The sequence below is a fragment of the Pongo abelii genome, chromosome 1, assembly GCF_028885655.2.
Source record: "Pongo abelii isolate AG06213 chromosome 1, NHGRI_mPonAbe1-v2.0_pri, whole genome shotgun sequence".
Lineage (NCBI taxonomy): Eukaryota > Metazoa > Chordata > Mammalia > Primates > Hominidae > Pongo > Pongo abelii.
In genome coordinates, this window is record NC_071985.2 from 169129944 (window position 1) to 169142482 (window position 12539).

A 12539-nucleotide genomic window follows, 5' to 3' on the forward strand; every position below is an offset into this window, starting at 1 on the left:
CATTGCTATAACTTTGTTGTTTCAGGAATGTTGTATAAACAGACTCATTTAGTATGTGACCTTTTAAAAACTGGCTTCTTTCACTCAGCATAATGCCCTTGAGATTCATCTACTTTGTTGCATGTATCAATCGTTTGTTTTTATTGCTGTGTAGAGTATTCCATCGTACGGACATGCCACATTTTGTTTAACCATTCACTGCAAACATTTGGTGGTTTCCATTTTCTGGCTGTTACAAATAAAGCTGTCATGAACCCACGCATAGACTTCTGTGCTAAATTATTTACTCCTGTAAAAAGGAAACTGCATTTAGAAGGAAGAGTTGTATGTAAGAAGCAATAATAAGCAAATACATTGGGAAACGTGTTTAGTATTTTAAAATAAGCCATGGCTCTAAAAGTAAATATGTGATAACAGGTAAATATGTGATAAGAGGTACAACAGAGGTAGGCACAGGGTTCTAAGACATCACTGAGGAAGAATACATATTCCCGTTTGGGGAGGAGGAATCCCAAAGGACAGGAGGGTGGTCCTTTGAAAGATTGTTCTGGGTTAAGAGGAGACCTATGTATTAGAAAGACCATGGCACATTGGAGGGAGTGCAAATAACTCAATAATGGTCTCACTCCACTACAGCCATAGCAACTTTTTCCAATCCAGGGCCTTCTGTTCTTTTTGTTGTTATTTGTTTTGTTTGTTAAAGACAAGAAAGAAACATCCCAACTAGTTACTAAGGAGGCAGGATCTCCTTAGGGACAGTGGAAAGTCCTAAAATAAATTTCAAAATGGTTCATATCTTGCTTTTCCCCAAGGAGAAGTTCAAATGAGTGGACCCAAAGTTAACACTCCCTCATTCATCCATGGTGCCACTGGAGACTCAATGGATGCTTAATACAATAAAATAATTTGTTTATTTCTGGCCTCAGAAGAAGCTGGCAAAGACAGAGTATAAAAGGGAGGAGGCATGCTGCAGAATGCTTCACTCAGAAACTGGTCTCAGCTCCCTACAGAGGTTCCATTTCACTTCCTTTCAGTAGCTGTGGACATCTCGGGTTTCTAATGACATCAACAAACTTTACTCCTTTTTTCCTATTTCCACTTGACTGCCCTTCCTTACACATGCTTCCCCTGAAAAGTGCCTCCAGGCAATTTTTTCTTCTTACTCATCCTTCTGTGTCATCTGTCTTTGTCTTATGGAGTTTGCCATTTCATTTTCCCCTTTGTATGGCCCACGTACATTTTCATTTCATATTCTATAATCCATTTTACAATAAACATCTATTACCTACTAATCATCTCTGGCCAATTCAAAGTCACATGCCACTCAAAAGAAACAAGAGACACAAGGAAGATGCTTTCACAGCTGCAATTCCATGACAGCCTGAGAGTTTGTTCTTGACTCTTGAAAAACAAATGAAGTCTTGGTTAAGTCCTATACACAATGAGAATGAAGTTATACTGGGTGTTTCCTAAAGCCATAGCATATTAGCAGACAGTTTGGAAAACTATATGGCCACAAGGAGCTACACAACTCCTTATGTTCATTTGGAGTTTAATGACATTAAATTCATTTGTTTGTTCATTGATTTATCCATCCATCTAGCCATCTAACAAATATTTATTGAGCACCTATTCTGTTCCAGACTAGCTAAGTGCTAGCCAGGTACTAGGATACAATGGTGAACAAAACTGAGACAGTTCTTTACTTTATGGAGCTCATTTTCTGGTAGGAACACAGAGAAGTAAACAAAAAATTAAAGTATAGTATGATAAATACTGTGATAGGGGCCTGGGAAGGACAAAGGGCTTAGCACAGTTCTGGAGGATCTTGTCCTGACCAAAGATTTTGGTGATGAGGCTTATGTGGCTTATGGCAAACCAGATATTTAGATAGACATGGGATCCTGGATAATCTGATTTCTTCCTTTGAATAAAACAGAATTTTCCACCACAAGTAAACAGTGAGCTGAGACCTGGTGAGGATATCACCTCCCCTAGAAAGACTCCAATCTTCATAGAAAAGATGGTCTACAGTGGGTACATCTTCACCTGTCATAATCACATATCTGTCTTTGCCTGCAAACTTGGATACTCAAAGGAGCCTTCTATTGGAAACAAAGAATGCCTCCCTCAGTTTTAGTGATTTGGCCTTGGCCATGTATACGTCTGTATTTCTGTATTAGTCTGTTTTCACGCTGCTGATAAAGACATACCTGAGACTGGGAAGAAGAACAGGTTTAATGGACTCACAATTCCACGTGGCTGGAGAGGCCTCACTATCATGGAGGAAGGCGAAAGGTACTTCTTACAGGATGGCATTGGCAAGAGAGGATGAGAGAGAAGCAAAAGCGGAAATCCCTTATAAAACCATCAGCTCTCGTGAGACTTAGTCACTACCACAAGAACAGTACGGGGGAAACCGTCCCCACGATTCAATTATCTCCCACTGGGTCCCTCAGCACATGGAAATTATAAGAGTACAATTCAAGATGAGATTTGGGTGGGGACACAGAGCCAAACCATATCAACCTCCTAAATTGATTCTTCAATCAGAACTGAGTCTTTTTGGCTTTTATTTCCCTAGCAACATAAATATCTGCTGGGAATGGAGGGTTAGCTTAATGTACTTGTCTAAGATGTTCTAAACTTTCAATTCCTTTTGTCTTTCTAGTTTACACTTAGCCCCCTGAAAAAGATAAAATAATTGTCCATTCAACATGGTACAAGGTACAGGTTACATTATTTCTGCTCCAACCTGTGTGTTTAGAGACCAATGGCAAAATAGAATATGTAAAACAGAATATGTTGATGCACAAATTGCATCTCCTTGAAAGATTATAACACTGATATCAACAAAAATATTTTTCATGTTGGGACCTCAAACAGAAGGATGCTTCTGATTCACACTATGTTCAAATCACAGCAAAACAACCATGTAATTCAATAGGAAAGAAAATAAACCCCCTAATTCAATGATATTCAGTTTACTATTGAAAAGACAAAAAAAACCAAACCTTAAATTACCCCAATTTTCTACTTTACAATTTTCCACTTAAGTTTATGTTCCTTTGGCCACCAGTGAGTATGTGTTCTTCCTTTCATTCTTCTCAGACACTAAACTTCTTGAGAGGGAGGGTCATGTCTCATGCTTTCTTTGTGTCCTGCCTGACTATTAAATGATCCTGGAATAGGTTAGATGGGAGGCAGTTCAGCACAAGGATGAAAGGTGTCAACTTTGTGTTGTTCAAACACAAATCCCAGCTCTGTTACACACCAGCTTAAAATTACTTCATACCTCTAAGACTCAGTTCCTCATTCATAAAATGGGCATAATAGTAATGACCTTGCAGGACTGTTATGAGGCTTAACTAGGATAATATTTGGAGATGACTTCAATGTCCAGCAGAAGGTAAACTTTTAGCGAAGTAGCAGTTCTCACAATTGGGTAAAGACTTTAAAAAAAAAAAAAACTAATCATAGATACAGAAACTAACCATAGATACAGCCTGAAGGATGTTTAATGTAATGATTCCCAAACTCAGCTGGGGAGCATGTTAAAAAAAATACTGATTTTTGGACCCCTGTCTCTAAACTATTGAATCTCCCTAGGTGAGTCTTACATAACCTGAAGCCTAGCACCGATCCTCTACAAACCACCAGGGTAAGGAAACCCAGATAGTATGTCTGTAAAAATAACTGAAAAACACAAAAAGCTTTAAATGAACTGAGAACTTTAATGTAATTTAAGAGTCTAGGGAAAAGGGAGTTAGCCAACTAAAATGTTACTTTTGCTTTTGTCGTAAAATTTCAGCGTGGGCAGCAACCTCAACATTGAGACAGCTCAATGAATATTAACCAACAACAAAACTGGTACCTCTTGAATGTCTTTCAAAGCCAAATATTTAGGTCTAACTTGAAGGTTCTCTTAATTGGTTGACCACTGAATTAGACAACTATACTTTCACATAGAAAATTATTTTCCTACAAAAAGCAGTGTAGTATTGTCTTAGCCATTCTCTATTTTACATAGGATTTCAATGGCTGTGATGTCTGTGGAGCCCTCCATTATAAATGGGCAAATTGGGCAAGCCCTAAAAACGTGCAGCCATCCTACTCTAGGCATAGATGGGGAGAGAAACAAACCCCTTTTCTGCCTTGATTCTCAGCCACTTAAAGCATTTACAAAGAGAAGCCCACTTTGGCTGCAGTTGAGAAAGCTATTAAGATTCCAAGCACCTTACAGTAATACAAGTACCTTGTATTTAGGTAGCACTTTTCCTTTCAAGAAGGTCCGTACACAGAACAGACGTTAGCTCATGACTCCCCATGCAAAGGATCAAGGCCCGAGATAATCATCCCTGGTTGGACTTGAAGAAACCCAGACTCGAGCAGAGAACTTGCCTAAGGTCCCCTGACATGTCACCAACTGCCAGAACATAGCTGTGATCTCTCCTCACCCAATCCTGGTTCTGCTCAGGCTCTCTACTGCACTGCTGGTAAAGCCCCTTTCCCAGTTTTTGTTTTTGTCTAACCACCTCTAGCGCACTGTTAATTCAATTATTTCAAAGCTCCAAACTGTGAGGCGTGAAAGGGGGAGAAAAAGAACTATTTTCAGAAAAATATATTGAAAGTGTGATTTATACCTTCTGGCTGTCCCTGGAAATCAAGTGTTTAAGTTCATGGGATTGAGGGACTCCTGGATTAGTGGAAATTATCTTAATCAGAGAGAAAAATTTAGGAGGATTACTATCATCCTGCAACACAGTAAGATGGTTTTGCTCCAGCCATATTAGCCTGGGCGTGTAGAATCTGGATGGCTGGCAATGTTCAAATACTTAATTCACCTGAAATTGCACCAGTTTAAAATGTTTCACCCGTCTGGACTGGGTTTCCTGCACCATGTCATTACTGACAGCCTGGGGAGATCAATAATTAAAGTTAAATCGAGGAAAACATTAGCAGAGCGTAAGTTGGGACCAGAATCTCTTCCCAGAGCCTCTTAGTTTAATTTCTCCCTCTTCTGAAACCCCACAGTATTTTATCTGTTCCACTCTTAAGAGACTTTGTACTTTGTAAGGTGATCTACAGTTTCTTTGGGGGTACATCTTTTTAATAAGATTGTATGCTTCTTGAGGCTGGGGATGAGATTTTACTTTCTTCTACGTTACTCACAGTATCTCACAGTATCAATGTTGCACCAAACTCATAGTAGGTAGTCAATAGACGTTTTCTGAATGCATAGGTGATATGATACCTGCATGCTCCCTATGTTATCACATTTATTCCTATAAGGTAGTGTAGTAGACTATAAAATGCCCACAATTTATTCCTCCCTGTATCCACATCTTTTTGTATCTCCTCCAATGAAGAGATGGAGTGTATTTCTGTACCATTGAACCTAGACTTGCTTTGGCTAATAGGATGTGCCGAGATCACCTTGGCTCAGTCCAGATCAGAGAACTGCCTAATCAATCTTTTTTGATAATAGCTACAATAATAAATAATAGCTCATTTATTCTTGAGCTAAATAAATGCTCATTGTTTTAAGACACTACATTTTGGGGTAATTTGTTATATAGAATTATTTGTGGGTAATACATGTCCATTTACAGATGAGAACTCTAAGGCTCAATGAGGTTAAGAACTAATCTAAAGCCATAGATTGACAAAGCCAAGATTTGAAATTCAGTCTTTCTGATTGCAAAGCCCATAATCATTCCACTAAATAAGCTGACTAGATTTCAAAAATCCTTGTGCATTCAGAAATAAGTTCAAGAAACTAAAGGCAAAAGACAAATGGAGGGAGGAACTTACTTTCATTGCTGTGAAGCGCTACGGAGAACTGCCTATTAGAGTCATCTTAGTCTGACAGGGTCTCGCGTTGGCAGCTCATTTAATCAAATTTGAGAGAGGCAAAAGTACAGGAGGTCTCTTTCAAACAATCATCTGGGAAGAATGATATTCTCACATCCAAAAGTACAGAGTTCAGCTAATAACAACTGCTATTTAAGCTTGGTGAGTTTGTCATTCCCTAATCCAGTATGTATTTTTTCATTATCTTATTAGAAAAAAAATAATTTTCCATGTAATTAATTTTGCAATTCCTTTTCATTAGCCATCAACCTGCCAAGACTGTTTTGGCTTTTAGATCTGATGGAAACAGTTTGACTTGGTTGCCGGGTGTCGATATCTACATCCAAAATGAAATGGCATTCTACCTGCAGCTTTTATAAACAACCTAGCTGTTTGTCGCTGCCTGCATAGGAACTTTCACAAAAATGCAAGACCATCTTTGGATTTGCCAAAGATCTGCCCATATGTGGAAAGGGAGGGCTCTCCCTCCTCCCACAGCTATCAGCATTTCAGGAGGCCTTTCCAGTCGACTGCAATGAACAGGAATGACCAAAGCTACTGTGCACTTGATGGATGAGGCAGCCTGTCTGCTCCTGTGTATCTCCTTCTGAGATGGGCAACCTGATCTCTGGCTGATAAGAGGATGCTCAGAGGTGGTGTATACTTTTCTCATATGGAATGTGGTCATCCATTTTCAGTCAGGGATGACGGAGGTATTTGGGGGAATTTGCTGTGGCTGGTGGAAGCACTTGGGAGACAGAAGCAATGCAATGAGTTTCATTTTACTACCTCTCCCTCGAGTTCATGTCACCGTCCCACACTGTGAGCTATTCCACTAAGAGGACCCCTCTTCTTCAGGCCTTTCCCCACAAGCCTTCTCCATTGTCTGCATGTTTTCTGACCTGCTGCTTCAAGGTCCTTGTAGTGTAAAGACCTTTTCAAAGTTTGACACGAAAATCTAAAAGCCTTTAAAAAGGTAATAAATTTGACCGTATTAACCATTTATGCCTAGTTTTCCATTATTGGAAGGCTAAGCACGTGAGAGTTATTGATATCCTACTGCTCAAGGTCCCTGCCGAGGTCTGATTGCAAAAATTCAAAAAATTGCTACTTAGGCATAAATGGGTTATTAATATCAAAAGACATATGTCAAACTAGGGAGACAAAATTATTGCAGCTCAAAAGGCAAAGGGCTACAATATAGTAAGCAAAATTTCCTACCAATCAGTAAGAAAAAAAATCCAAGGAGGAAATAGATAAGTGGACAAAGGATATGAGTGCACAATTTACAGATAAGGAAATGTAAGTGGTCTTTAAACATATCAAACATGATAACCTGACTGATAATATAAAAAATGTTATTTAAAACTTCAATGAGATGTTATTTCTCCCCAATCAGATTGGAAATATGAAGAGTTTGATAACTCACTATACTGAAAGGGATATGAACAATCAGGAACCCTTGTATCAAAAGCAGCATAAATTGGTACAACTTGACAATATCTATGAAAGTTTAAAATGTTAATAACTGTGTGTACATCAATTCCACTTGTAGGAATTTAATCTGACAGATGCCCTCAAACATACATGAAATGATATTGGTACAACATTTTCATGGCAGTATTGTCTATAATATAAAATGATTGGAAACAACCTACTTGTCCGGCAATAGCAGACTACCTAAATAAATTATGGCTATCCAAAATTCACAATGAAATACAATGCAGCTGTTATAAAAAAAAAACAAGGAAACTGTATGTACTGTATTTGGAACAATCACCAAAATAAATTATTAGGTTTAAAAATAAAAGCAAAGTACTCATAGTTTGTATACAACAATATAATTTATGCAAAAACAAAAATGTGCTTGTGTGTTCTTATACACAGATATATATGGAATGTATAATATGCATTATGTATGCATACTCTTACATGTATAAATATACATCTTTATAAAATATCTATAAAAGAGATGCCCCAAAATTGGGAACAGTGTCTACACCAGAGAAGGGGAACTGGTGGTTTCAAGTCAAGGGCAAGCAGGATGTTTTACTGTACATCCTTTTGCACTCTTAAAATTCTATACCATGTGCAAAATGGGAGAATTTTTATTAAAAAGAGTTCAGTTCTCAAAGATTCCTCTTTCAAATGACAAGTGTTTCTTCTGAAGTATGCCCGGGGTTTTACGGGACTCCATAGAAAGAGCACCTCGTAAGAGCGAGTAGGAGGGCAACAGAAATGAACATCTCAGGTTGCCAAGGGATACTGACCTTCGAGTTGAGTTTTAAGGATGAGTAGACATTAGGTATGTAGACAAAAGATTTTTCTGCCCCAGGGAGCCATATTAATTTGGGGAACTGTAAACAGTCCCTTAGGTATCGCTGCATGTCCATATTTGTATATTTTGAGTACTGATCTTTAAATCCTTCGTGTTGGACACTTATTAGGTATCTAATATTTGCTGACTCTGACTGGCAGGCAGAAAAAGACATGGGTTAAGAGATGCAGAATCTACCCTAATGGCTCACAAATTCATAAGGGGTAGTTGTGACAGTAATGAGCAGGAAGAAGAGGCAGGAAGAGGAGGGGGAGGAGAACTTCAGCAAAGTCTACACTCATTAGCAGAGCAATCATACTAATAACATGCTATCTATACATGACAGTTTGCAAAGCACATTTATACATTTTCACAAACATATGCTGATGTGTTATTATCTTCATTTTAGTGGTGACAAAACCAAGGATTAGAGGGTGATGTGCCAAATGTCACTGCTAAAAAGATGCCAAATTAAACTTGAACCAATAGTTCTTTCCCCTGTTCACCAGTGGCTTCTGTTTAAACTACCAGTAACTCAAGCCTTTTACTAGGATGTGTCTATACAGTCCATCTCTTTAAACACAAATACCCTGAGCAGAAGTCTGCATTAAATAATTAACCTGGCCTGACACGGTGGCTTATGCATGTAATCCCAGCACTTTGAGAGGCCGAGGCGGGTGGATCACGAGGTCAGGAGTTCAAGACCATCCTGGCCAACATGGTGAAACCTCATCTCTACTAAAAATACAAAAATTAACTGGGCGTGGTAGTGTGTGCCTGTAATCCCAGCTACTCAGGAGGCTGAGGCAGGAGAATCGCTTGAACCAGGGAGTCGGAAGTTGCAGTGAGCCGAGATTGCACCACTGCACTCCAGCCTGGTGACAGAGCAAGACTCCGTCTCAAAAAATAAATAAATAAATAAATAAATAAATAAATAAAATAATAATAATAGTAATAATAATTAACCTATTCCACAGATATTTGTTCCATTCTCTGCTATTTAATGTATCACAAAGTACTAACAGACTCTGACATATACAAGGGTTGTCGGGTTTTTTTAAGTTCATAAAATAAAAACATGTATCAAAAGAAATTCTTCCCAAAAGTTACAATGTTAAAATATAAGGTCAGGGATTTTGGTCACACTAGACACACTAGACTAAATACTACAGGTGTTTACATTCTCCTCTCCTATTCGTCACATTATGTTCTCCACACTGAATCACGAAATGTGAGTGGTAGAGTTAGTCAAGCAAGACAGGTGACAGAAGAGAGAAGGGTCATTGCATTTCATGACAACCACATTAGTGATGTTATACTGGCTTCTACAACACCCTTAAAGGTTAATAGCTACCTTCTTTGTTGCAAAGACACCTCTAGGCCTTTCTTCCTTCTCCTTAAAGAAACCCAACAGCATTAACTTCTCATGTTTTCCAACTTCCCCAGGTGGCAGATCACAAATAATTAATGTAAGAAAAGTGAAGTCTGCCACACAGATAAACCAAACATAGCCCAAATTAGACCTGGAAGACAACGGACCCATATGGGTGAAGAAGACCTGCCTCTTACTGTCTTTCCCCAGAAATTGGTTATTTTTCTATACCACCAAGTAATGCCTTTGTTGGGGCCTCACCAGGCAGTGTGGCATCATTCCAAATGCATATATGGCAAACAGGCAAACTAAGAAGGACCACTTTGCCTTGACTTTGCAAAATAAGATCTGCCTATCAGCAATCTGGCAACTGCAAATATCTGAAAAATGGCTGTGATCTACAATATTTTTACAGCTTGTCAGTGTTCTGAGTGGTTAATGTAGAAGTCACAAAACTCATGCCATAAAGCTCATGTATGTCCATCATAAGTAAGTCTACCAGTCCTTTACTAAAGACAGGGCTTTTAGGCTGGGCACGGTGGCTCAGTCTATAATCCTAGCACTTTGGGAGGCCAAGTCAGGAGGATCTTTTGGGGCCAGGAGTTCAAGACCAGCTTAGACAGCATAGTGAGACCCCGACTCTACAAAAAAGCAAAAAAACAAAAACAAAAACAAACAAAAAACAAACAAACAAAAAACCCTGGCATGGTGTCATGCACCTGTGGTCCAAGCTATTCAGGAGCCTGAGGCAGGAGGATCACTTGAACCCAGGAGTTCAAGGTTATAGTGAGCTATTATTACACCATTGCACTCCAGTCTAATAAATAAACAATTTTTAAAAGACAGGGTTTTTCATTTATACATAGTTTTAATATGCCTTTCAACTATAATAGTGCCTTATATTAGGAGGATTCTGGGTACTCTATTAAAATGCCAAGAAATGAGTTACTCCTCCCTCTCCTTCACTTTTTGTTTTGTTTTGTTCTATTTTTAAAGAAAGGAAGAGAATCTGGCTTTTACCTTTTTTTAATGTAAACACATAACATGTGCTTGGGAGGATAATACATGAGGAACTAGGTTTTCAAACACACAGTGGAGGAGCTGGGACAGAGCACCATTCAAATATTTTATCTTTGACAAAATTACAACTTCCCTTCTCAGGAATAGAGGTTTGGGATTTTTGTTTTTAAAGGTAAAAAGGTTCATAATAAAACTGAAAAGTCTTCTTGGATGTCAACGAGCTCATAAAGAAAAGACATTTAGATGAGTTAGGCATGTAAATCAGAAACATCCAGAATTCTTTCAACTGCTTGGGAACTTTCAGAAACAGCACTGGTATTTCTAAGGCACTCTATTCACCCTCCTAAGGGCAAATTTAGAAACTGATAATTTCGCTTGGCATTGAAGAGTCCATGAATTACAGGACGGGGTGGGGTGGAGTGAAGCCCTCCCTACACTTTCATGTCTGAAGACCCAAGTTCAAAGTGCTCCTTGGAGTTCCAGCCAAAATACTCTCCCACTCTAGCCTTCTCTTCCTGGGCAAGTCTTTAGGTATTCCCTTCAGCAACAGAAGAGGCTCAAACTCTAGCCAATGCCCTCTGTGGTTTTTGTGATTGTGTCAGAAGACACAGCTCCATGTCTCAGAGTGAAACTGAATTTTATTTCAAAAGTACAGCCTTCATGCCTGCTGGGTGCTAGTGGGACCATGAGGAAGGTATATGGGAACAGGTAGTCCCTGGTCTCTCTTAAGGAGCTGACAGGAGAGAAAAAACAAAATGGAGAAAATTTGAAATTATTATTGATCCTAAACTCAATGAAAGCAAGAGCTTTAGATATCAAGCACTCCGAGCAATGAGGAAGGGGAGAGGTTGAGTAAGGGATGGAAGCATGGTCAAGGGCTCAATGTGTTGAACTGATTGAGAGATGCATATCCATGCATCTGTTCTTTCATGTGGACATCACAGTTTGGCAGGAAAGCCAAAATAAGGGGAGAGATGGTGTGACTTCCAGTTATCCTATTCTACTAGACTGCAGTCCAGAATTGATTGATATACATGATGAGAGATCTAGAAACCACATCATTTAAGAAACAGTTGAATGAAACCAGAGTGTTCGACCAAAGCAAGAGAAGACTAGTGAATACTTGATAGCTGCCTTCAAATATCAGACAGGTGACATGTGGAAGGGGGATATTACTTATCATGTGACATTGTAAAGAGCAGAGTCAGGACTGATGAATTAAAGGCACCTGTTACACAAGCTACAGGAGTTACACCAAAGTAGGTTTTAATTCAAAATGAAGAAGTCAGTCTAACATCAGAGTAGCCCTAAATTTAATGGACTAATCAATGACCACCAAAAAAGCAAGAGTAAATATTCACTGATAGCCTCCTATTTTCAGACAGTGAACTAAGTATTTTTACATGAATTTTCTCATTTCATCCTCATAATTTTATAAAATTAATATTATCCATTACCCACATTTTCCAAAAAAGCCCCTCAGGCTCAGAGAGGATAAATAATTTGTTCAAATTCCCACACCTAGTATGTGGCTGAGCCAGGTTTCAAAGCCAAAGTCCACGCCTTTACAACTCTAAAGAGTTTAAAAAAAAAACAAAAAAAAAACAGAAAATGACAAGTGTTGGCAAAAACGTAGAGAAACTGGAATGCTTATGCACTGCTTGTAGGAATGTAAAATGGTACAGCCACTGTGGAAAACAATATGGCAGTTCCACAAAAAATTAAACATAAAATTACCATGTAATCTAGGAATTCCACTTCTGGAATTGCTTTTGGGTATATACACACAAAAGAATTGAAAGTAGGGACTCAAATATGCACACCCATGCTCATGGCAACATTTATAACAGCCAAAAGGTAGAAGCAACCCAAATGTATATTGACAGATGAATGGATAAACAACATGTGCATGTGTATACAATGTAATATTATTCAGCCTTAAAAAGGAAGAAAATTCTAGCACACGCTCTAACATGG

The 12539-nt window shown here is 38.6% G+C and overlaps 1 protein-coding gene across 2 annotated transcripts in view; it reads right to left on the reverse strand.

The window, feature by feature from the left end:
- The window catches only part of ROR1 (receptor tyrosine kinase like orphan receptor 1), a 409096-nt gene that overhangs the window by 181466 nt on the left and 215091 nt on the right, over window positions 1–12539 (reverse strand). The window lies entirely within an intron of this gene.